Source organism: Lissotriton vulgaris, chromosome 3_1, assembly GCF_964263255.1.
Source record: "Lissotriton vulgaris chromosome 3_1, aLisVul1.2, whole genome shotgun sequence".
NCBI lineage: Eukaryota > Metazoa > Chordata > Amphibia > Caudata > Salamandridae > Lissotriton > Lissotriton vulgaris.
The window spans coordinates 1,608,576,118-1,608,599,968 of NC_141689.1; positions in this window are offsets into that span (position 1 = coordinate 1,608,576,118).

Genomic DNA, 23,851 nt, shown 5'->3' on the forward strand with positions numbered 1-23,851 from the left:
TAAATGTACATTGAGAGGGGCAATTCAGTATAGAGAAACATAGAGATCTCTTTGCTCACTCCTGCATCTTCCACAAGCCATAACAATAAGCATCCTAGAACGTTGCTTTATTTGAGTTTGTCAGCTGCGGGTTTGTTATGTATAGTGATAACATTCATTGTATGGTCCCTTTAAATGAAAGTTCAGCCATCCTTTCCATGTAGGTCTGTCACGGACCTCCAGCAAACAGGGCGGTGGATTGAGATCTGCCACTGCTGGAAATTGGGGAATGGTTGAGGGGGGTGAAACCCTACTCAAGCTGCAACCACAGTTCCTATCAAGGTAAAGGGCCTGATGTAGGTATCAAAATACCGGTCGGAAACGGCCGATAATACCGATTTTCGGCCGTTTCCGACCGGTATTTGGATATTGATATGTAGGTGCATTTCAAAATACAGAATCGGTAATTTTACCGATTCTGTAAAATACCGAATCGGTAAAAATACCGAACCTGTATTTTGGAATGTAGGTAGCACTGAAATCAGTGCTACACGGGTGTAAGAATTCATAATTTACCACCAACTAGAAGTTGGTGGTAAATAATGAAAACCCTCTAAAATGCATTTTTTTTGCTTTTCAAACGGTGCCATGTTGCAGACATACATGCCCTTAGGGCATGTATGTCTGCAACATGTGCACCTATACATAATTGAGGGGTGCAACAGGGTGTCAAAGTGACACCCTGCCACCCTTCAATGTTTCCTTAAATTATCGAATCGGTAAATACCGATTCGGTAATTGGCATTCATTCCTATGGGCCTCCAGGCCCATAGGAATGAATGGCAATTACCGAATCGGTATGTACCGATTCGGTAATTACCGAATCATTCCGATTCGGTAAATAATTCGGTAAATATACCTACATCCTGATTGCCAGTTCTTAAATACCGAATCAGTATGATTCGGTGTTTAAGAATCGGTAATCTGGGATTACCTACATCGGGCCCTAGGTCACAAGTAAACCCCAAATTAAGTGGTGCGTAACCGTCTACAAATTTGGCATAAAAGTGAGTAAAGTCTTTATGCAGCACTTCAAACAATAATAAAGTGAAAACACAACACAAGAAAAATCCACAATAGAAAAATAGAGTAAAATGTTGTATATTATTTGCACCGCAATGACAAAAATCCAATTAAAAGAACTGGAGATGTGCAATTTTAAAGATTTCAGGTAAGTAAAGAGCCTAAACGCTCAAAGCACCACTCACGGTTATCTGGTTGTGTGAGACTGGATGAAGGCCACAAGTTCAGGCCAACCACGTTGGAGCATGGGCCAGATACAGGGACCAGTTTAGTCCACCTGAAAGAGTTACCTTCAAAGTCCAGCACAAAAAAGTTCAGTTTGTGGTAGAAGGGGCAGCAAGGAGCATGGGCGTCCAGGTAGCATGAAGAGCAGGCCGGGTGTTGTTGGTAGCACTGTGGTGGGAAGAGTCAGGTTTGCCGGAACCTGTTTTTGGCGGGCAGTGAAGGTGAAAAGATTGTGGCAACAAAAACGTCCTCTGCATGGTACAGACATGTACCTCTGCCATGAGTGCCTAACTGTATTGTTGTCTGGATCATAAATGTGCGCCATGACATAGGCCTTTCTCATGGATTGCGGTCTTGTTGGACTGGGAGGGGCGCCCAAAGCGTGGCCCTCAAAGTGGTGGAAGACTACTGCCCTCAACAGGAGTTAAACAGCACACACACATTGGTGGTAGCATACCGTGTAATGATCAGTAATAGTGACCAGGTCCTTTTTATCCTGGGTCATTGGAGTGTGACCTACCAGCTCACTCACCTTTTTAAAAGTCCTACTGCTGTGTGTTTAACTCACCTTTGGCCTACATCAGGTTGATGTAGCAGTGCATGCGCAGTGCAAACAAGTGCTGAGTGCATGTAAGCACGCAAGACATACACTACAAAGAGGGCGCAGTGTGGGACAGGGTGCACATGGTAAATGTGTGTGAGCTGGCAGGATGTGTTTAAAGTGACAAACTGTGGTGCAGTACAGAGAGACCGTAGTATGGAACAGTGGGCAGAGATAGCATGGTATATGGGCACAACAATACTAAACAGTCGAGTGTGCTGTGAATGTATGCAGAGAGCAAAAAGGCCTTCCTTGGTAAATGACAAGGAGGACCTTGGGTTCCATTTTGGGAAGCCCAGGCCTGCCTGGTGAAAACGTAAGGAGTAGAGGAATCTCCCCCAGACAGAATTGTATTTTGCTGCATTCTTGTAAGCTGGGTGGGAGAAACTCTGGGTGAGGGGGAGCCAGGCCCTTCATGTGCATTTCAAAAGGGTCTTTGATTCGGTGACAGATCACAAGGAAGTGGCTGGACACATCTCAGGAAGATGGAGAAGGGGCTGATAAGAGAATAATAAAGAGTAGGGCAGAGGGCCCTAAATTGAACTTTGATGCACATATCACTGTGGCTGACATCCCAGTGTTATGTTATGTTATGTTATTGAGTTTTGTATAGCGCGCAGCTGCCCCAGCAAAGGGGCGTCCCGGCGCTTCTCAGCTAAGAGGTATAACACACACAAAAGCCTGAAACTGTGTCAGCCACCATACCACCGGAGACTAAACTAAAGGAAAGAGAAAAGTTTTAATAGCTTTCCTAAAAGCAAGCAGACAGTCTGTACCGCAAATCTGCTCAGGCAAGGAGTTCCATAACCTAGCTGCAAGGCAGCGGAAGGACCGCCAACCCGCACGTCTGCACTTGACCTGCAGGATGACAACCAGATGTTGCCCCGCCGAAGGCAGCCGGCGGGAGAGGACATAGGGGGTAAGCAAGTTACTCAACAAGTTAGGCCTAGCAAATTTCACTATCTTAAAGGATAGGCACAATGTCTTGAATTGAATCCAGTTCTCCATAGGCAGCCAATGTAGCCTCCGGATAATGCCAGCAACGGGACAGAATCGCGGGAGACCCACCAGGACTCTGGCTGCAGCATTTTGAACACGAAGTATTTCAGCTTTATTTGCCCCCAATAGAAGAGAGCTGGCATAATCCAGGCAGGATAGAATGGTCACCTGTACAATCAGCTGACGTGTAGATGGATCAAAAAACTTCAAAAGGGGCTTAAAACCCCGCAGAAGGCCAAAACACGTGCCAGCCACTTTACTAGTGTGAACCGGAAAACTGAGAGATGAATCCATCCATACTCCAAGACTTGTAACCACTGCCTTTGGCGTGGGAATATCGCCCAGAACAGTCGGCCACCAGTGCTCTCGCCACAAACTTGCTTTCTTCCCGACCAACAAAACCTCAGTTTTTTGGCATTTAGTTGCAAGCAGTTGGTAGCCATCCATTCGGCTACAGCCGTCGTCCCATCTCTGAACCTAGAGACATTCGGAGAAGACCCTTAAGCCAAGGTAACAACAAGCTGCGTGTCGTCCGCATATGAGACCATAATAAGTTCCCACTGCCTGGCGACAGCTGCCAAAGGCTGAACGTAAAGATTGAACAACGAAGGGCTCAACGCCGAGCCCTTGGGTACACCCTGGTTGATGGAATGGGCCTGAGAGAGAAACGGGGGAGTGGACACTCGGAAAGATCTTTCAGTCAGAAAAGATCTGATCCATTCCAGAGCCGACCCGATCACCCCAGCTTCCTCTAGCCGCTGAAGCAGGATGACATGCGAGACCATGTCAAAGGCGGCACTGAGATCTAACAGGATCTAACAGTGTTGTGCCGCACTTTGACCAGCATCAAGAATGGACCGCAGATGGTCAGTAGTGGCCAGGAGAGCCGTCTCCGTACTGTGACCCGGTTGAAACCGATTCTGAGATGGATCCAAGATGTTATTAGAGTTCAGGAACTGAGTAAGCACGTTGTTGACATGTGCCTCTGCAATCTTAGCCACCCATGGAAGAAGAGATACGGGTCTAAAATTTTCAGGTTTATTTGAATCCAGCTTAGGTTTTTTAAGAATGGCGGATACCCATGCCTGTTTCCTTAGTTCCGGAACAGTTGCAGTGGAAAAGGAGGGGTTAACTATTTGACAGAGCAGAGCCCGAAAAATAGAGAGTGACTCCCTAAACTGCGTTGGCCTCAGAGGGTCGGAAGGAGAATCAGTTTTAATTTTACCACTCAGTGTTAACTCTGGTCACTCCCATGAATCTTGTTGGGAATTAATCAGCTGACCGCTTCAGAGTCCTGCCTGTTGTGACAGACATCTTTCAGAAGGAACCATGAAGGGGAAAGATGTCCAAATCAAAGAAGAAGAACCTCAACATGAAACGTCAACAGTCCAGACCCTAAATCACAGTTTGTGCCCGGAAAAGAATTACAAGTAGGGAAGTCTGAGACCCCATACTTTGTCATCTGCAAAGAAGCCAGCCGGGCGGCATGAGGAGGGGAAGCTCTGCAAGACTTCTGTCTGGGACCAAGAATGGAAGCACAGCCTGGTAGTCTCCCTGCTGGGTGAGGGGACATCACCCAGGGAAACCAAGATCACCTGCCCTGGAATCTGGATCTCTGGAATCTGGATGCCTGCTCGCCAAGATCTGTGTGCCGTGAGGGCGTGGAGCATGTTGGAGGGAGCGAGATCCATAGAGGAGCCCAGTAGTATGGGGCTACTGAGTGAGGTGTGAGGAGCTGTGCTGCACCGATTGGGCCGTTGCCCTGTGCTGCATTATTTAGGTCGGCAACCCCTTTTACCAGGAGAAGCCACCATCCGGAGGTCTGGGTCATTGCCTATGACCCAAAACTGCTGCTACAACCAAGACAATAGAGGTTTTGTGTCCGAGGAGGCTCGAGGACAGAAGAGATTTCATTGGTGTCCCGCCGAAGCAAGGAGACTGTCCCATCCCCGAGCAAGGAAGAAAAAGACACTGCCTGTGGCTGGAGCCGGAGCAACTCCGATCGCCATGACGCTGGTAAGCAAGGCTCAGGAGAGAGAGCCAGCGCTTGTCAGCAGCTGTACGTGTGAACGCATGCAGCCCGACTTTGCCGATCTGGGCAAGGACCAAACTGCACCACTGACAAGGTTCATACTACCAGAGCGGTTAGGCTAAGAACTGGGCCTAACAGATCCAAGGGTCTATAACGCCTTTGGTCTTTGCAAGAAGTGACTACACCTTATTGACTGATTACAAGAGGGGAAACCTGTGAACAGGGCCTAGTAGTTTACATTCCCTGGATGTTGTCGTATATGAGTGGAAAATCACAACATACCCGTTACATGAACACTTATGGGGTGGCATCACAACTTTTATAGGGTCTACCTCAAGGGGGACTGTGTTATTGCTTATTGAAAAAAATACTTATTTTATACAAAATAAGTATTTGACTGGACATTGATTTATTGTGTGCGCTGTATGCACGTTGAGTTATGAGTCATGCTCACTGATCTGTCTCTACACTGAACTGTCTCTACACTTCCCTCTGAGGGACGCAACGCTACCTACTTAAGAGTCAGGTGCAGAAGGGGGTGCTTGATCCAGATGAGTGGGATCTATAGTATGATGGGCCCTGGACATCAGGAATAAAAGGCCACAACCACCTTGGTTGGGCCCAGTTGCCCTGTTTGCCTCGTGGCCTACTAAACGAGGTTCTGGCAAAGATCTCGGTGTTACAGGCCCGTTAGCATTTGCAAAGAGCCCAGAACATCAGGATTTCATCTTTTCTTGAAGAGAGAGCACAACTGATGCTACACTAGTGGTCCAGGACCTTAGGGGCACTTCTTGAGGATAAGGAACTCACTCCAGCAGAGGGCAAGATGGCTCAGTCAGGTCCAGTTGCAGGTCCAGGCATCAGGTCAGCTGGGCCCTTGCAGGGGGCTCCGGCACTTATTATTTCCCTGTAGATCACAACAGAAGATCAGTTTGATGACCCTTGGAGTCACTTCAATCTGGGATGTAGGGTGCAGGTCCAGTCTTTCTTCTCAGCAAGCAGGGCAGCAGGCAACAGAGCAGCCAAGTAGCTTGACAGCAGAGTGGCTGTCCTGGCAGCAGAGCAGCCCAGCAGTCCTTCTTCTGTAGCATCCACAGGCTCTGGAGTGTACTGAAGAATTGGGTCTCATTGTCCAATATTTATATCTGGTGCCCACTTTGAAGTAGGAGAAGGTTACGGGGGTTTCCTTTTAAAGTCCTTGAAGTTGCCTGCCTCCCCTGCCCTGAATCCAAGCCGGCTGCAGTGGTGACATTGTGAGAAGGCAGGGCACAGCCTATGCAGTTGCAAGTGGGGCTGTGCCGAGCTCCCCCACCCCATCCTGCCAGTTGACGGTCCATTAAGGCACATATAATCCCTCTATTGTGGCTGTCTGGCAGGAATAAACAAAGTCCAACTACACCCAGTCATGTGCCCCAGGAACAGGCTGCAGGCATCAAATGGTTAGGGCAGGAAAATGGCAACTTTTTAAAAGTTGCAAAAAAGTGGGAGTTAGGTCCGTGGTGGGGTTGAGGGAGGGCTGGACCGTTTTATACAATACCAACAAAGAAGTGCCCCCTTCTCACCTTATTTACAATCTGTCCTTTAGACCGACTGAATAAACGCATTCATTAAATTCAGTCCAGTATATTTATTTATACCTTTTACTTATTAGTTTTTTAGAAAAAATAATATTTCAATTGACAAAAAGGAATACACATATCAAAGTGATTACATTCATATCTTGCAAAAATACATTGTGAATTGAAAAGATATACAACAAATTATATTAACAAACAACTCAAATACATAAATACATCCAGAAACACATATAACAATTCAACAATTCATCATTTTGTTATTTGAAGTTCAATGAATCAGTTATTCAATTCTCATTACTAAACAGAGAAAGATTTGAAAACAAGAGCAACAACATCCATTTAGATTAATCAAAAACAAGCATAAAGTGTGATATTTAGCTCTTGGTAGATGTGCCGACGCGTTTCAGGTTCGGGTCATAAATCCCTTAACCCTCATCAGGGCTCTGTTAATTATCTGTATATTTCAGTGGGTCACCATTAATAACTGCTGTTGGTTGCTGGGCTCCTTTCATGCAAATTGTGGGGATGTCTCCATATGCGTGGGCTGGGCTGGAACGACCGGCAAGTAAACCAGTAGTACCGGTGGCATCGTCACAAGAGTAGTGGGAAGAAAAGAATCAGATTGCTTGGACTTGTCCCGAGCCCCGGCTGGGAGCTCTATTAGACGGACACGTACCTTTCCCTTTCTCGGCAGTCACAGAGAAGAAGAAAGGTGAAAGTTACTTATGCGGTAGAAAAGACGAGGCAGCATGTCTGCAGCATCACAATGGAGGACCTAAAAAGACGAGTATACAAGACGGTTAAACAAGACGTTTAAACAAGACAGAATTTCCTCCACTCCCATTGGCAAACCCAGCCCACGCATATGGAGACATCCCCACAATTTGCATGAAAGGAGCCCAGCAACCAACAGCAGTTATTAATGGTGACCCACTGAAATATACAGATAATTAACAGAGCCCTGATGAGGGTTAGGGGATTTATGACCCGAACCTGAAACGCGTCGGCACATCTACCAAGAGCTAAATATCACACTTTATGATTGTTTTTGATTAATCTAAATGGACGTTGTTGCTCTTGTTTTCAAATCTTTCTCTGTTTAGTAATGAGAATTGAATAACTGATTCATTGAACTTCAAATAACAAAATGATGAATTGTTGAATTGTTATATGTGTTTCTGGATGTATTTATGTATTTGAGTTGTTTGTTAATATAATTTGTTGTATATCTTTTCAATTCACAATGTATTTTTGCAAGATATGAATGTAATCACTTTTTGATATGTGTATTCCTTTTTGTCAATTGAAATAATATTTTTTCTAAAAAACTAATAAGTAAAAGGTATAAATAAATATACTGGACTGAATTTAATGAATGCGTTTATTCAGTCGGTCTAAAGGACAGATTGTAAATAAGGTGAGAAGGGGGCACTTCTTTGTTGGTATAACTTTTTAAAAGTGGCATTTTCAAAATTGTGACTTAAAATCTGACTTTACCATTAAAGCAGATTTTTTGTTACAATTTCTCTGACACCAAATATGAGAGGTTTACCTGTTCCCAATGAAAACTTAGCACGTATTAAATGTAACAAGTTAACCCAATGCTATCTTAATGGAGAGTCAGGTCTTGCAGTATTGAAAAGTACATTTAGGAGTTTTTCACTACCAGGGGATGTAAAGTTAAAGTGTGGGCTGTTTAGGGTCTACCCCTGGGGTGGCTTATATGTATTTAAAGTGAAGGGTTAGGCATGGCAAAAGGTTTATTTTGCCATGTAGAGGTGGCAGTTTAAATCTGCACACACAGGCTGCAATGGCTAGTCTGAGACATGTTTTAAAGGGCTACGTAGGTGGGTGGCACAATCAGTGCTGCAAGCCCACTAGTAGCATTTAATTAACAGGTCCTGGGTACATGTAATACCACTTTAATACCGACTTACAAGTAAATTAAATGTGCCAATTGGGTGTAAACCAATTTCACCAAGTCTAAAGGAGAGCGTATGAGTACTTTAGCACTGGTTAGCGGTGGAAAGTGTGCTGAGTCGAAAAAAGCCAAAGAAAATAGGAGGTTGAAGGAAAAAAGTTTGGGAATTATCCTAGAGAAAAGGCCAAGTCCAACAACCACATGGAGGTACTTGCATATCGATGGAGGAGTCTGCACACTCAGAATGCGCAACATGTGTGGATTTCTGTGTAAAGCAGTTGCACCACTTGAGGCATTGATGCAAATTCTGCCATTTTTTAATGGATTTTGGATTAGCCCCTCCTCTAAATCTAGCCCATACTCAACAAAGCTCTGAAGGCACGTCTCCACTGTTGCTGTTCACCCAGTACTTGCAGTGCTGGCTTGATGGGCTATTGGCAAAACAAAAGCACTAATGCGAAGGTTCATGATTTTAAAATTTCTAAGACTATAGTTTGGGTCCACAAGGGGGGGGGCAGCACAGACCACAGGCCAGCTTGTTGGTGTGAAAAAGGCAGCTTTATTGGAAACAGGTGCACCTTACAAATAAATTCCCTTGGCCTGCGCCGTACAAAATTAAACCCCGCTAAATATATTCTTCCTAACATACCCCCCACCCCCTCCCCTAAACATGGTTCCCCCCTGCAACAATTACAAACACAAACTTCCAATTCCCAACTTTCCTAACTAGATAACTTCTTGTATCTACCCCAACTGTAAACCAAACCTCATAAAATCCCCCAGTACTTAGGAAAAAACGCCACTCGAAAGTCGTCCTGATGGCTTTCGACTCCCCCCTAGGCATCCTGTCTCTTTGGATATCTGCGTACCCCTAAGACCTTGTCCAGAGCCTCCTTCAATTGCTCAATGTACAGTTCCATCCCATACCGAGAGGGGTGTACCCCGTCCTCCCTAAAAAAGTACACTGCCCCATAGCACACTTCTGGATGTTCCATCCTACCCAAACCTTCCTTCTCGCAGAAACTCCTCATCTCCCTGTTGATCTTCCTACGCACCCTATCTATGGCCGCCAGCCGCTCCGCTCCTCTCCAAATCCGCCTCGGTATAAACTCCGACCATATGATATGGAAGCCTGACCACTGGCGCCGTACCTCAAACAAATCCCTCTTCATCTGCTTCACCAACGCCAGGCCCTTGAACTGAACTAAATCGTTCTCCCCCAGGTGGATGACTAACACATCCGGACACCCCCCCTCCTGACCACCTTATTCAGTGCTGGCAACAGTTCATGCCACCTCATGCCTCCCTTTCCTTGCCAATGACATGGAAACAACCCAGGACCCAATTCCAGAATTAAACTCCGGTTCTTATCCCACTCTGCACGTTCCACCCAATTCACGAATGAGTGTCCCATAATGAGGATAGGCAGGACAGCTTCGTCCGGCTCCGCCACCGCACCTGTAAAGACACACATGTAAGACAGAGGAAAACGCAATGAAGCTTGGTCCTCCCTCCCGACCCCCCTCAACCTGATGTACGTCTTGTAGCAGTTCGACTTCCAATGCCCCAAACGCATGAGCTCCTCCCTCCCCAACCCTTTCTTGCAGCATCCGTCGCCGCCCCTATGCAGAACGAATGTCTCCCAAAAACCCTCCGGTCTTCACCCATGGCGGGTAGGGCGTGCTGCAGAACCCATAGCAGCTGAGCCGCCGTCATTCTGCCCTTGTCAACCCGACAAAAGACTTCCCCTGTCCCCACCCACCTTTCGGATGCCAGAAGCCCCCCAACTCTGCTGGGCATATCGCACCTGTCTCCACTGGACCCATCACAACCCACTTCCCTGCTCCCCGTTGGTCGGTCTTGGAACACCATAACAGCAACGCCACCTCCCGAGCCCTCAGTTCCACCTCCCCCAAAGGACCCCTGGCCCCCCTTGATCCCCACCAGTACCGAAATTCGAAAAGCCCCAAAATACATCCACGACATGAGTGTGGAAAACAGAGCGGTCTCCTCTCGGTTGTGGCAAATCGTCGGCAAAAGCTGTAGCAAACCTACGAGCATACACGCCGTGATGGGCCGGCGCTGACTAACCCTGGCACCCCTCTCCCGCACCCAACCTTCCAATAGACGCGCTCCCAGCTCCCCCGCAGATGGTGCGTAACCCCACCACAACTTCCCCATGAAAGCAACAGCTGACACCTTGCCGGCAATTGTCGCTTTCGATATCCCCCTGTCCACCATCTACAGCATAAACTGCACCACTTGTTAGCCAGCGATTGTCCTGCCGCACTGCCCTACCTCCGTCATGTTTGCACGTACGCTCTCCAGGTAGAAACCGCCACCGACACTCTTACCAGTTGTACGACCCGGTCTCTCCCACTGACCACAGCCCCAATGGCACTGGCGTCTTGCGTTCGTCCGCCTCCATGGCTAGCCCATGGAACCTCTGCCACTGTGAATGGGACAAAGCATCCGCAATGTCATTGTCCACCTTTGTCACATGTCGGGCCTAAAACAAAATGTCATGTTCCAAACATCGCAGTACAAACACCCTGTTAGATTTGGGGGTCCCTAGTTGGCACAGGTAGGTACTTGTGACAAGTAGGGACCCTCTCCTCTAGTCAGGACAGGGGGTTTACACTCCTAAAATAACCCCTGCTCACCCTCTAGGCTGTGTGGCGCGAGCAGTCAATGCTTATTTCAGAGGCATTGTAAGTTAAGCCGTTGTGACCAAATTAAGCATGGGCGGAAAATCCGTTACGCTCGCGGATTTTGCGGATTTTCGGACCCTGCTCTGACCCTCAGAATAGTTACACAAAGGTCCTGAATTACAGCTAAGGCAGACAAGCAGGAGCCAGGCTGGAAGTTCAAATCCAGTGACACATTAATCAGCCCCTAATTCATTATTGTCAGTTGGGGCAGGGCAGGTGTTGTAACTAATTTTGCAACAATGAAAGCACTTAGCAAGTGCAAAAGATCACTAATCAGGAAGCACTAAGGAAGAAGGTACCAGCTAAAAAAATATTCTGTGACACATTAATCAGCCCCAAATTAATTCAGGTCACTTGAGGCAGGGAAGGTGTGCTTTGCTTTGCCACAATAATGTACACTGGACAACCAGAGGGTGCTGTGATGAAACAGAGGGTGGCATGGGTGGGCCAGAGGGTGGCATGAGTAGTCAGAGAGTGGCAGTGGTGACAGAGAGTGGCAGTGATGAAGAAGAGTGTCCCAAACAGGCTGGACACGTAGAAACAACAAGTTCGCAAAACTTGCGACCCGACAGGTAAGTTCGCGTTTGCGAAATTGTACAAAACCCTCGCGAACTGGCAGAAACCCGCGTGAACACACAAAAAAAAATCCGCAAATTCGCGAGAATTCGCGGATTTTGCTGATTGCGAGCTCGCAAATCCGCAAAATCCGCGAACGCGAGATTCGCAAAATTCGCCCATGCTTAGACCAAATACAGTAACCCAGTGACAACACTACAAATGGACACCACACAGCTTTTATATAAAAAATAAGTAGACTTTATATAGAGTTACCACAAGACCATAAACAACAAAAATACACACTATGATTACTTTAAGATGGTAGATTTAAGCTTAGTTCAGTTCAGTTCTTAGATGTGACAATCTGCGTCAATGTACCTTAAGTTGCGTTGCGCTTCCACGACAAGCAATGTCGCAGCGATGGGAAATGCGGCAAAGTTAAAATACAAAGAAATAAAGACGTGAAGATCTTCCAGATGCGGTTCCTTCTCAGGGATGCAAGAAGTTCTCGGTTCGATGCATGGACTACAGCGGCGACATCTACGATGCGACGGCAGCAGCTCCATCGGCGACGCTCTTCTCCCACGATGCATGAAGCTTCCGCTCGATGCGACAACTACAGCAGCGACAGCCAAGATGCGACGGCAGCAGCTCCGACAGCGGCGCGCTTCTCGGGGATGCGAGGTGCTCTTGGTCGATGCGGTGCAGTGCGAGAGTTCCAGAGGCGACGCCCTCCTTCGGAGTTGCGACGGCAGGCACAGAGACGGCGACACGCTCCGACCTCATTGCAGGATTATTCTCCTGATGCGGTGCAGTGCGACAGCTACAGCGGCAACACCCTCCTTCGGAGTTGCGACGGCAGCAGCAGCGACGGTGACATGCTTCCTCTTCGTTGCAGCATGCTTCTCTCCGATGCGGTGCAGTGCAACAGTTCCGATGGCAACACACTTCTTCTCATTGAGTCGCGCTTCCAGCTCCTTGTGACACGCAGTTCCTCAGAAGGCCCAAAACAGCAGCAGGCACTTCCACAAGAACTATGGGGATCTGGGGGTTGAAGTCTGTTGTCCCTGAGACTTCAGCAGGAGGCAAGCTCTTTTCCAAGCCCTTGGAGATCATTCACAAGTTGAAAGCAAAGTACACAAAGTTCCTTTCTCCTTCCTTTGGCAGTAAGGCAACCACTGCAGGCCAATCCCCCAAGCAGCACTTCAGCTTGGGAATAGTCTCTCCTCAGTTTCTTCAGGTTCCTCTCCTCAGTAAAGGTACTTTCTTCTTGTAGTCCAAAGGGATCTAATCTCATGGGATCAGGGTCCCAATATTTATACCCCAAAATCCTTTGTTCTCTGAGGGGGGAGGGGCCTTTGCCCAGTCCAAACCAGTTCTGAAGCACTCTGTTTACCAGACTTTTCCTTTCCTTTCACAGTGCAGGGCAGAAACATCAGACGCCCCACAGGAGGTGGAGCCAGCATTGTGGAAGGCAAGTACAGTCCTGGAGCACTTTGTTTACAAGACTCCTTCTCTTCTTTCAGTGTGCAGGGCAGAGACATCAGCCGCTGTCCAGGGGGTGGGGCCAGCATTGTGGAAGGCAGGCACAGCCCTATTCAAGGTTCAGGTACAACTTCTCCCTCACATCTAGATGCAGATCTCTCTATTCACCACTGGGTGACTCAGCCTGTCTCCTGGAATTCCTCAGCCCTGTCACTCACAAAACTAGACATAGGAATACACAACCTAGTAGAGGCAAGTTTGAATGGTTAGACAAGCAAATACCTACTTTCTAAAAGTTGTATTTGCAAACACAGAATTTTAAAATAAACTTTACTAAAAGATGTATTTTACTATTCTGAGTTCAGGCATACTAAACTGGAATTTCTACCATGTTCTCTGACACAGTTAGGATTATAAAATGTAATAACTCTAACAGCCCATTCTGGCCTATGGAAAAGAGGTAGCCTTGCAATAGTGAAAAACAAAAATGGCTGTAATTCACTATTAGGACATGCCACACATATCAGGGCTTGTCCTACCTTATACTTACAATGCACCCTGCCCTTGGGCCTACCATAGGGGTGACTGATATGAAGAAAAGGGAAGGTTTAGGGACTGGGAAGTAGGTGCACTTGCCCAGTCAGCATGACAGTACCAGACTGCACGCAGGCTCTGCAATGTCAGACCTTAGACATATTTTACCAGGCTGCTTCTGTGGGTGGCACAACCAGTGCTGCAGGCTCACCAGCAGCATTTGGATTACACGCCCTGGCATACTCAGTGCACTAGACTAGGGTCTGACAAGTAAACCAACATAGCCAAACATGGAATCACTAATCCATACATCAATTTACAACAAGGAGCACTTACACTGTGACACTAGACAGCAGTGGCACAGTGCCCAAAGCATCTAACACCAGCAAAAATACATGAGGCAACAGCAAAAAAATGGAAAGGAGACCCATGCCAATGGTGCCAGGTCTAACGCACCCTCATCAACCTGAGCACTTGTCGGTCCCTGGCCAACTGCTTATTGACAACCTGCACCACTGACATGTTGGGCACTTTGAAAATCACCCGTTTGTGTGCTAGCTCTCGCGCCCACACTGTCACCACTACCAACAGTGGGAAGAGCTCCAAGAACACGATGCTCCGCCCCCGCGCTGCCAATGCGGCGGCCATTCCTCCGTGCACCACATCCCCCGCCAGTACAGGCCGAAACCGCCCACCCCGCTGCATCCGACGAGATGGTTATGTCCCGTTCCCAGTCCTCAGGGGCGCTATGGGCACACCATTGAAGCGCTCCAAGAAGGACCGCCACATGCGCAGGTCCTCCTTTGTCCCTGCCGACAATCGCAGGTAGCAGCCTCAATGCCAACTTAATGTCGCATTTCGCCATAAGGGGCGCTCGCCCCTACCGATGCCACTAGCCGTCATGCCACATCCACGCAAGAGTAAGACACCGATGACAGCTCTGCCGATATATAGTCATTTACCGACATCCCTTCCAGCCACGACAGATGCTGAATCAGGCAAAATTGCCCTGGCTCCTTCTTCGGCACAACGCCGATAGGAGAGATAATCAAACCCCAAATGGGAGCCTCCCGAGAGGGGCCCACCATCCGCCCCTCTCGCACCTCCTTGAACAACGTGTCCCGTACCACCGCCTTGTGCGCATTGACCGATTTCAGATTCTCGGCCCACCTGGCAATCCTCGGACCTTCGGACCCCAGCCGGAAACCCTTCCGAAACCCCTGCTGCAACACACTTGTGTCTTCGGTCCGTGGATAAGACGCTAGGAGGGTCTCCAGCTGGTCCAGTTTAACTAACGTATGAGCCTTTCCCCAGTGCCCCCGGACCCCCTTTTCCTCCCCTGCCCCCGATCTGTGGCCCTGACATCGCAGGCTGCTGACTCTGCACGCCCCCAACTCCCCAGCATTGCACCACCGGGTGTCGTTTCCTGCATTTGGAGCACTCATGCCAAAATCGACAGTACTGTCTGGCACACGCGCCCTTTTTGTAGTCCCAACATGCTCCCACTGTGGCATTAGCGACACACTCTCCCTGCCCCACGCCCCACGGATGGGGCGTGCCAAAAAGGGGAGAGGCGCGAGTGGTATGCCGCTGGCCCTATAGATCGTCTTACCAAACTTTGCCTCCCCCCATGGTCTGTTGATACAAGTCCAAATCGAGCTCCCCCCACTTCGCATCCAGGTCCGCCGCCAAGTGTGCTTGAAACTCTTCATCATAATGCAACCACGCATAACCCCTGCACCTGCCGTATCACGTCCATATATTTAAAAAGCGCGACCACCCGTTCCGGATACTTCTTGCAGTACACGCTGGCGAATATCAAAAACTCCCCCAACCAATTTTCTATGTTTAGATGGACCTTTGGCCGCTTAGCCAGCTCCTGTTCCTCCTCCTTCGACCCCTCCTTTGCCGTCAGCTCATGGTGCAAGAGCTTCAAAATATCCACATAGTCCCCTTTCCAAATCTTCTCCTTGGTGGCCAGCGACAAGTGCGCCCCCAGGGGTTTTGTAATACCCATATAAGGTATCTTGCACACCGGTATATCGTGACTCTCCTTCCCTTCCTCACCCTCCTTTTTTTTTTTTTTTTTTTTTAGTGTCCCGGCGCTTGCATTGGGAACCCGTCCTGGCTTTTCCCTGTGAGATAACCCGTACTGGGCACCCCCAAAGTGAAAGCCAGGCATCCCGCCGCGGGGGGCCGTAGTGGAGATTAAGCAAGCTATTGCCCAGAGTTGCAGAGTGTGAACCCATGATTCGAGTAGGCACCGAAGTGAGAATTATCGAGTCCGTGGACACTTGGGCTCAGACCCTGCCGCGTCGGGAATTGAACCCTGGTCCCGGGTCTGACCTCAGCTTCCGGGTATGCCTCCTCTAACCATTGAGCCACACTCCCTCCTCGCTCCCCCGTGTCCCTCACATACATTTCTTTATTAAGGTGCACCCCTTCTTCCCCTCCTTTCGCATCCATCCTCACTGACACCTTACCCCATTGGGCCCCACCGACCCGCTCCCCGCTCCGCAACCTTCCTTACCTGGCGTCAAGGTCGGCGTCAAGGTCGGCGTCAGTGCCGGATCCTGCCGCCTAACCAGTTGAGCCGGGGGGGCCACCACTCTTTCGGCTCTGCACCTCTTTTGTGCATGCAAAACACTAGGAACAGCATTAATCCGCTCCCCCATCCTGTCCCGCCCCTCCCGAATTTCCCCCTCCTCGGTGCTGTCCTCATCATAGTCCAGCTGGAACACCTCTTCCTCCTGGTCCAAACCTGCGACACCCTCCAAATCCTGCCATCAGTCGCCCTCCACGGGCTCCAGCTGGCTCAGTCCTGCCCTTTCCCTACAAGTACATAGCAGTTCCCCCAAATCCACACTCTCCCTTCTCCTCTCCTCATGATACTCTTCAGGGTCCCGATCAGCAGTGACGAACTCCGCCCCCGTCTCCCGGCGGCCGTCTCGAACCTTCGAGGTAGGGCTGGCGGGGACTTACCACCCCACCTCCTGTAGGACGTCATCATCCGGTCCCTCGTGGAAGCCTGACCGCCCGCATAAGGCAGAGCCGGCCCATCCTCTCGGCGGATTGGAGCCGCATGCTGCTCTCCCGAGCACCTCGCCACACGTTCCTGTCGGGAAAAATAAGTGGAGTCCAACATGCCGGGGTTAAAATGTTCCCCCACCCCTCCAGATACACCCGTGTCCCACCACGTCCCCACCACCCCTCCCCACCCAGACGAATGACCCCCGATGCAAAGGGGTATCCCGCCATGCCCCCAGATCCCCTCCTGCGCCCCGCAAACCCCACCCCCATCCCCCAGTTGTCCCCCTCCCCGTCGCTCCACATCAGGGACTCCAACTCCCGTCGCATGGACACACCCTCTCCAAAAAGCCTGCACGCCCTCTCTGCCCCAGGCACTCACACCGTCTCCCCCATCCCCCCAAATGGCCCCCGATAACCCCGGCCCTCCTGCTCCCCCCGGGCCTAGTCATCGCAGTGTGCGCCGGCCCGGGCCCCGAAATACACCAACCCGGATCCACCCCTCGCCCCCCTTCGTCCAAATCCCTACCCCCACGCCCCTCGCACCACACGGACCGCTCTCTCCCCCCAGCCCCACCCCCGGCTCTGCGGCCTACTCGGTCCCCCCCAGATTCCCAGCCCCCTCTTGTGATTTTCCGGCACCCTCCCCTAACACCTGCTTCCCCTCCTCCTCCCCCTCCCCCGAGCTATCAATCAAGAGGGGAGATGCCCCTCCATCACTCTCTTGCGTGGGGGCATCCCCCCACCTGCCTTCACATCGGTGCCCCTTTGCGTCCCTTCAGGCCTGCCCCCCTCCCGCAATGATTCTCTCTCTGGGGCTCTAATCGCGGTGCCCCCCCAGCCCCTTCCACAAACTTTAATGCGGGCCTCAGGCCGCGCCCCGCCTCCCTCCCTGCCGCCGCAGACTCTGCGCCGCCGCTCCTGCCATGTGAACGCACCGCACACCGTCCCCCCCGTCCGCGCTCCCTCCCTCCACCCCAAACTCTGTCACACATGCGGCGGCTCTGCAGCCAGTACCGCCGCAGCTGCGTCCCTCGCCACGCACCGCAGTGGACTCACCTTTACCCCGGGCCACAAGATGTCCATGCAGCCCGCATCTTCAAGGAGGCGGAGGTCCTCCACTACCCTGGGATCTTCCAAACGCGCCATCACCGATGAGGAGGCACATGAGAGTGAAGGTAAATCCGTGCAAAACAGTCCGCAGACCGCTCCCGACCGCACGCTCCAAACTGCCAACACCACACCACAGGCCCAAAAGTAAGAAGCAAAAGCAAGAAGCCCCCAGTACACCCCATAACTGGCTGCTGGGTCACTACCACTAAAATGGTGGGTAGTTCCCTAAAATGGCCGGCTAAATTTGCCCCAGCCGAATGCCAGCCCAAAGATAGCCCACCTAGCCCCGGGATGAGCAGGCCTCCCGCTGATCAGCCGCCCCTCCCAAAGCCCTATTAGGTGTATTCTCATCTACTTTATGAAAACAAATCTGTGATAATTATCTCTGTGAAAAAGAAATAAAAACCACTAACACAGGTATTGGTAACTCCACAGGAGTCAGTACCTCCAGAGGAGATGAGAATGGAGAGATAAACCCTGATTTATAAGTTGATTTTTGAGGGTCCATTGAGAAATCAGAAATTACTGAGTCAGGCATCCCACATGACATTACCCCAGTCATTGCTCATTTCCCCTGAAGTTTCACTCAGAGATGTTGGCAGCTTTCAGCAGCTGAAATTTCCAAATGAAACACAACAGATCAACAGTGTTCCTATGGCTCTTGTAATTTTGATGTGGCAGGAAACTCCTGTTATGGTCCCTGTCAGAACTATGGGTGCTTTCAGAATAAAGCCCTCTGAAGTCAACCCATTTGACTGCGGAAAAGAAAGCACACCTCTTCGGATTAGTCCATCTGTTTTCATGACCAACCTCGCATTAACTACCGTGCTCTCTTTTGAAGCCAATCACCTTTTTAGTCTCCTCCATTTCTTCCATCTCTCTACTCCTGATAGGTTGAAAAGCCTGCCTGTCACGTGCTGCACCAGTCCTCATTGGAGGACTTGTGATTTGAAGATTGAGGTGATTGTTGGTTGCAAGGCTTCAAAAGTAAACCATCACAGACAATCTGAATGGATATCCTGGCCTGGTAACTTTTAATAAAATCTCAATGTGAGAAAGAGGGGTAGGACATGGAGAAGGAGCCAGGGCCATGGCCCATCACAATCTAAACAGCCTTGGAGGGGCAGGGGCAGAAAAAGGGATTATGCCTTGTGCCGGGCACAACCTTAGCACCCACCTTGTAATACACAAACAAAAGTTTCTAAAACAGCCCTGTATATCTGTGGGACATGGGACCCTGCTTCAGGAGCCTTAATAGATCATCTATGTGCACACCAGATCATTCACTCACGAGCTGGAAGCCCACACTTGGCAGGGGTTTTCAGCTCACCTAGAGTTTACCATGTAATATTGGATCATGTGAAGAGCTCGGATATCATGTGACACACAGCGACCATGTTAGATGGCAGCTGGGAAGTTATATGAGTCCTGTGACATTACGCATACATGCCAACCCTCCCGATTCAGGCTGGAAACTACCGATTTCAAGGCTAGTCACCCGCCTCCCAATTCATGCACACAAAAACCACTTTCCTTGGCGTGCTTTAGATGGCTGGGGCTGACTTGTGTGCAAGTTGCAACCAGGATGAAAGGTCCAGGGATTCCAGGTCGATATCTTTTCTTTCTGAGGCATTCAATCATCGGAGCAACTCTGCTCAAAGCTCTGGACCATAGAAGCTTTGAAGGGGTGATTTTGAGGTTTTAGTGTGAGCATACATTCCTAGTGTCTTTGTATAATGCGGGTAAATCCTTTTTTGTCTTTATATTTTTGATAACAGAATCCATTTTTCCATATTTCGTTCATTCGACTTTAAAAAAAATCCATTCTCATTGAAGATTTTCTTAACTTTATTGTACAAGGGAAAAGAACAGCCGACACGTGTTTCACCCTGTGTGACGAATAACGCCAGGGCTTTTTCAAGTCTAAACAGTTATGTCACGTCATTTTCAAATTATTCCAAATGTCAAAATCACAATATAAAGAATATACATATAAGTCTGACCGGGTCTGCCTCTGCTGCTCGGCCGGGCCCTTGTGTACCTCGGATTGTGCACTGACCGTAACCTACTCCTGCTTGCAAGTACACAACATTTTTGTTACACTCTTTCTGCCTGCCATGGCGATTTCTGATATCCGATCCTGCAGCAGCACACTTGCACGTCTCACACACGTAGATAGACCCGATGCAGGCCGCAATAGAACACAATGGGAGACAAACATTCTCCTGATTATTTAAAATAAATTTTCCGCTTTCCTGGGGGAAAATTTTGACATTTATTCATTAGACTGGCTCACAGGAGTGGACCTGGGTCACATGGCCGCCAGTCAAGTCTGTTTTCAGTTTCTACATCATCGAGTTAAGGTTCAGAAAATGGTCTGGCAATAGGATTTCAGTAGCGAGCAGGAGCGGCCCGTGCAGGTAAGAGCAGTGGGGCTCTAAAGCGCAAGGTAAGTGGTTCTCTTTTTTTAGATCTCGCAACCTATCAATGCGCGCAAGCGCATTGAGCGGAGCGAGAATTCAAGTGTTCAAAATCCTCGTCAAACCAAGGGCTTCTTGGTGCGGTTTTCTTTGAGTTCACGTGAATCACGTGACCAAACAAGCATGCTCATCAGCCTCCCTCCCTCCCTCCTAATTGCATTTTTTCACGGCCGCACAGCACATCAAAGGGCTTTGCCCAGCGTGCGCTCTGCGGCTTCTCCTCTCCCCTAATTATTCATGGCTGGCCGTACGCCTCTCGCGCGCATATGGCTCGTGTTGTTTCATCACAGCATGCACCTCTTTTCACTTTTTCCAACCCTAACGCTACGAACATTTCAGATACCCATGCACGTTACACTCTCCAGAGTGATGACACCGGAGTTTACTATCGGAACGTTAGACCCGTGATTTCCACTTATGCAGTAAGATTGACAACTCGCTGGAATTTTCAGTAACGGACCCAGGTTTCATCGCTGTTCACGCATGCATGCTGCCACGATGTTCCTTTGTGCGCTCGGGTATTGTAAACTCTTTGCCACTCCCTCCTGTCTTAAGCGCGACACCCGCTTTATCAACGTTGTGCAATAAAAAAAATTGTATTTGTTTACTTTCATTTAGGCGGCACAGGTATAGCAAACACTTTCCCGCTCCCTTCTGTCTTGGTTTTCCAACTCGGCACGGCGCCTGCTTTATGGGGGGTCCCGCTATAACTTTTAAATATGTCCGAGTTTGTTCCCCCTTCCCCCGTGCAGACACTTCCTCTATGCGCCATTGTTCTCCCTCCCTCTCCCATCTATTCCCTTCCTGTGGCTTTTTTTTCCCGACGCGGTTTTCACTTTATTGTTTCTTATTTTTATTGCAACTACAAACAGTTCACATTCACTCAAGAAGCCTAGGTGCATGACAGTAAACTGCACAGTTATCTCTAAAACAGATCTATCGAAAGCACTCAAAACCTGTTCTATGCTGGTTACGGCTCACTAGTTCTGTTTTTCCTCTCGTTTAAGGTTGGAAAGTCTTCTGAATGCTTGTCCTTTAGTAATGGGCCTGCCCACCGTAGCCTTGCTGTGTGTCTGGCCGGCCGTACTTTCAGTTTCCCGGCCGCCATGTATGAGTCCTTTTTCGCTTTTTCCAACCTTGACGCTACGAACATTTCAGACACCCATGCACGTTACACTCTCCAGAGTGATGACACCGGAGTTTACTATCGGAACGTTAGACCCGTGATTTCCACTTATGCGGTAAGATTGACAACTCGCTGGAATTTTCAGTAACGGACCCAGGTTTCATCGCTGTTCACGCATGCATGCTGCCACGATGTTCCTTTGTGCGCTCGGGTATTGTAAACTCTTTGCCACTCCCTCCTGTCTTCAGCGCGACACCCGCTTTATCAACGTTGTGCAATAAAAAAAATTGTATTTGTTAACTTTCATTTAGGCGGCACAGGTATAGCAAACACTTTCCCGCTCCCTTCTGTCTTGGTTTTCCAACTCGGCACGGCACCTGCTTTATGGGGGGTCCCGCTATAACTTTTAAATATGTCCGAGTTTGTTCCTCCTTCCCCCGTGCAGACACTTCCTCTATGCGCCATTGTTCTCCCTCCCTCTCCCATCTATTCCCTTCCTGTGGCTTTTTTTTCCAACGCGGTTTTCACTTTATTGTTTCTTATTTTTATTGCAACTACAAACAGTTCACATTCACTCAAGAAGCCTAGGTGCATGACGGTAAACTGCACAGTTATCTCTAAAACAGATCTCTCGAAAGCACTCAAAACCTGTTCTATGCTGGTTGCGGCTCACTATTTCTGTTTTTCCTCTCGTTTAAGGTTGGAAAGTCTTCTGAATGCTTGTCCTTTAGTAATGGGGCTGCCCACCGTAGCCTTGCTGTGTGTCCGGCAGACACTCTGCTGTTTTAATGGCCCATTTCCTCTCCAGGGCTTCTCCAGCGCTTCCCTCCCACTCTCTCACTCTCCCGCCCCCCACCCGACTTGTTTTCATTTCGCGGCAGATTTTCGTTTCACCGCTATTGCTGCCCTTGACTGACCCTCTTACATGCACTAGAGCTCTCTTGCTGTTCTATGCTGGTTGCGGCTCACTATTTCGGTTTTTCCTCTCGTTTAAGGTTGGAAAGTCTTCTGAATGCTTGTCCTTTAGTAATGGGCCTGCCCACCGTAGCCTTGCTGTGTGTCCGGCAGACACTCTGCTGTTTTAATGGCCCATTTCCTCACCAGGGCTTCTCTACCTGGGCGGCATTCACGCCTCTTTCCCAGGGAAGGAGCTCTGGGTTAAGAGCTGCTGTCTGGCACAGCCCCCGGATGGCAGACATCCCCTGAACTGCAGACTCTGTGTGCACTCTAACTTGCTTCAGAACCATCAGTTCAGATTGTACACACATACACACACGTGTGGCATGGTTGCTGTATCCTCTGTGTGTGTTAGGCGCTTTACATGTGGCACCACGGTGCGGAGTGCTTCCTCCACTTTGGAAAAGGCGCGCAGCTTATGGAAAGCGCTTCCCTTCTTCAAAAAGGAGCACTCCAAAGACGGCGCATGATGAGCGCTTTTTCTCCCTCAAACTGGAGCAGCACTAAAGCAGCAGCAGTGAGTATCACTTATTGAGAGAACTCATAATCTGCCTTACTGTGAAGTGGAATGTTTTATTCACGGTTTGCTCGGACACAGTCTGTGATGTTTTAAATGCTTGAAAAGTGCTGCTCCCCTTTGAATGGAATTCAACGCCATTGTTGCAAGCCTCCGCCACCCCCTCTTCCTTCGTCTAATTGCTCAATATCTTTTTTCATCCTTTCTCTTTCCTTCTTCACTTCTCCCTCTCTGGTCGTTTTCTCTACCTTCCTCCTCCTCCATTTCCTCACTTTAAGCCTCCCCCTGCCTGCTGCAGCTAATCGCAGGCAAAGTCTGGGCCCTGTTCACAAGAAAGGCGAAGCATTTGAAAGTCCTCATGTCTTTAAATGCTTATTTTACAGAATCTAACACATTGAAACTGAAAAGGTGTGCTCCATAAACTCACAAATCTGTGATAACACCAGAAATGATAAACTGCAGGGTCTTGAGGTGTGAAAGAATGTCAGTGAGCCAATATTTTTCTAGCCGGAAGCATCATTGTTTTTCCAAATGGTGCCCCCAGCCCCCCGCAACAGGAATTGGCAAGAAGGGGAATGCGGTAGTAATGCTGCTTTGTTTGGTGTATGTTTTTGTTAAGACAGACCACATTGTAAGGTAGCTAGCTTTGTGGGTTTATGTACTTGCTGCTCAGAGTAGTGTGTAGTCTGCTCGTTTACTAGTATGAATTATCACAACATAACTTGAAAGATTCCGGTGCCTGCAATTATACTGCAGGTACAGTACTTAATGGAGCTGCTGCAGAGAGCCTGGTTGACAATTTCCAGTCATGGTAAGACAGGTTGTTGGGTTATTCACCTGCGGCAAACATTTCAATGTAATTTGCAAGACCCAAGCTTGACTTGTTAAAGTTGTTTTAAATAACTATTTATTTTTATTTCTTTATT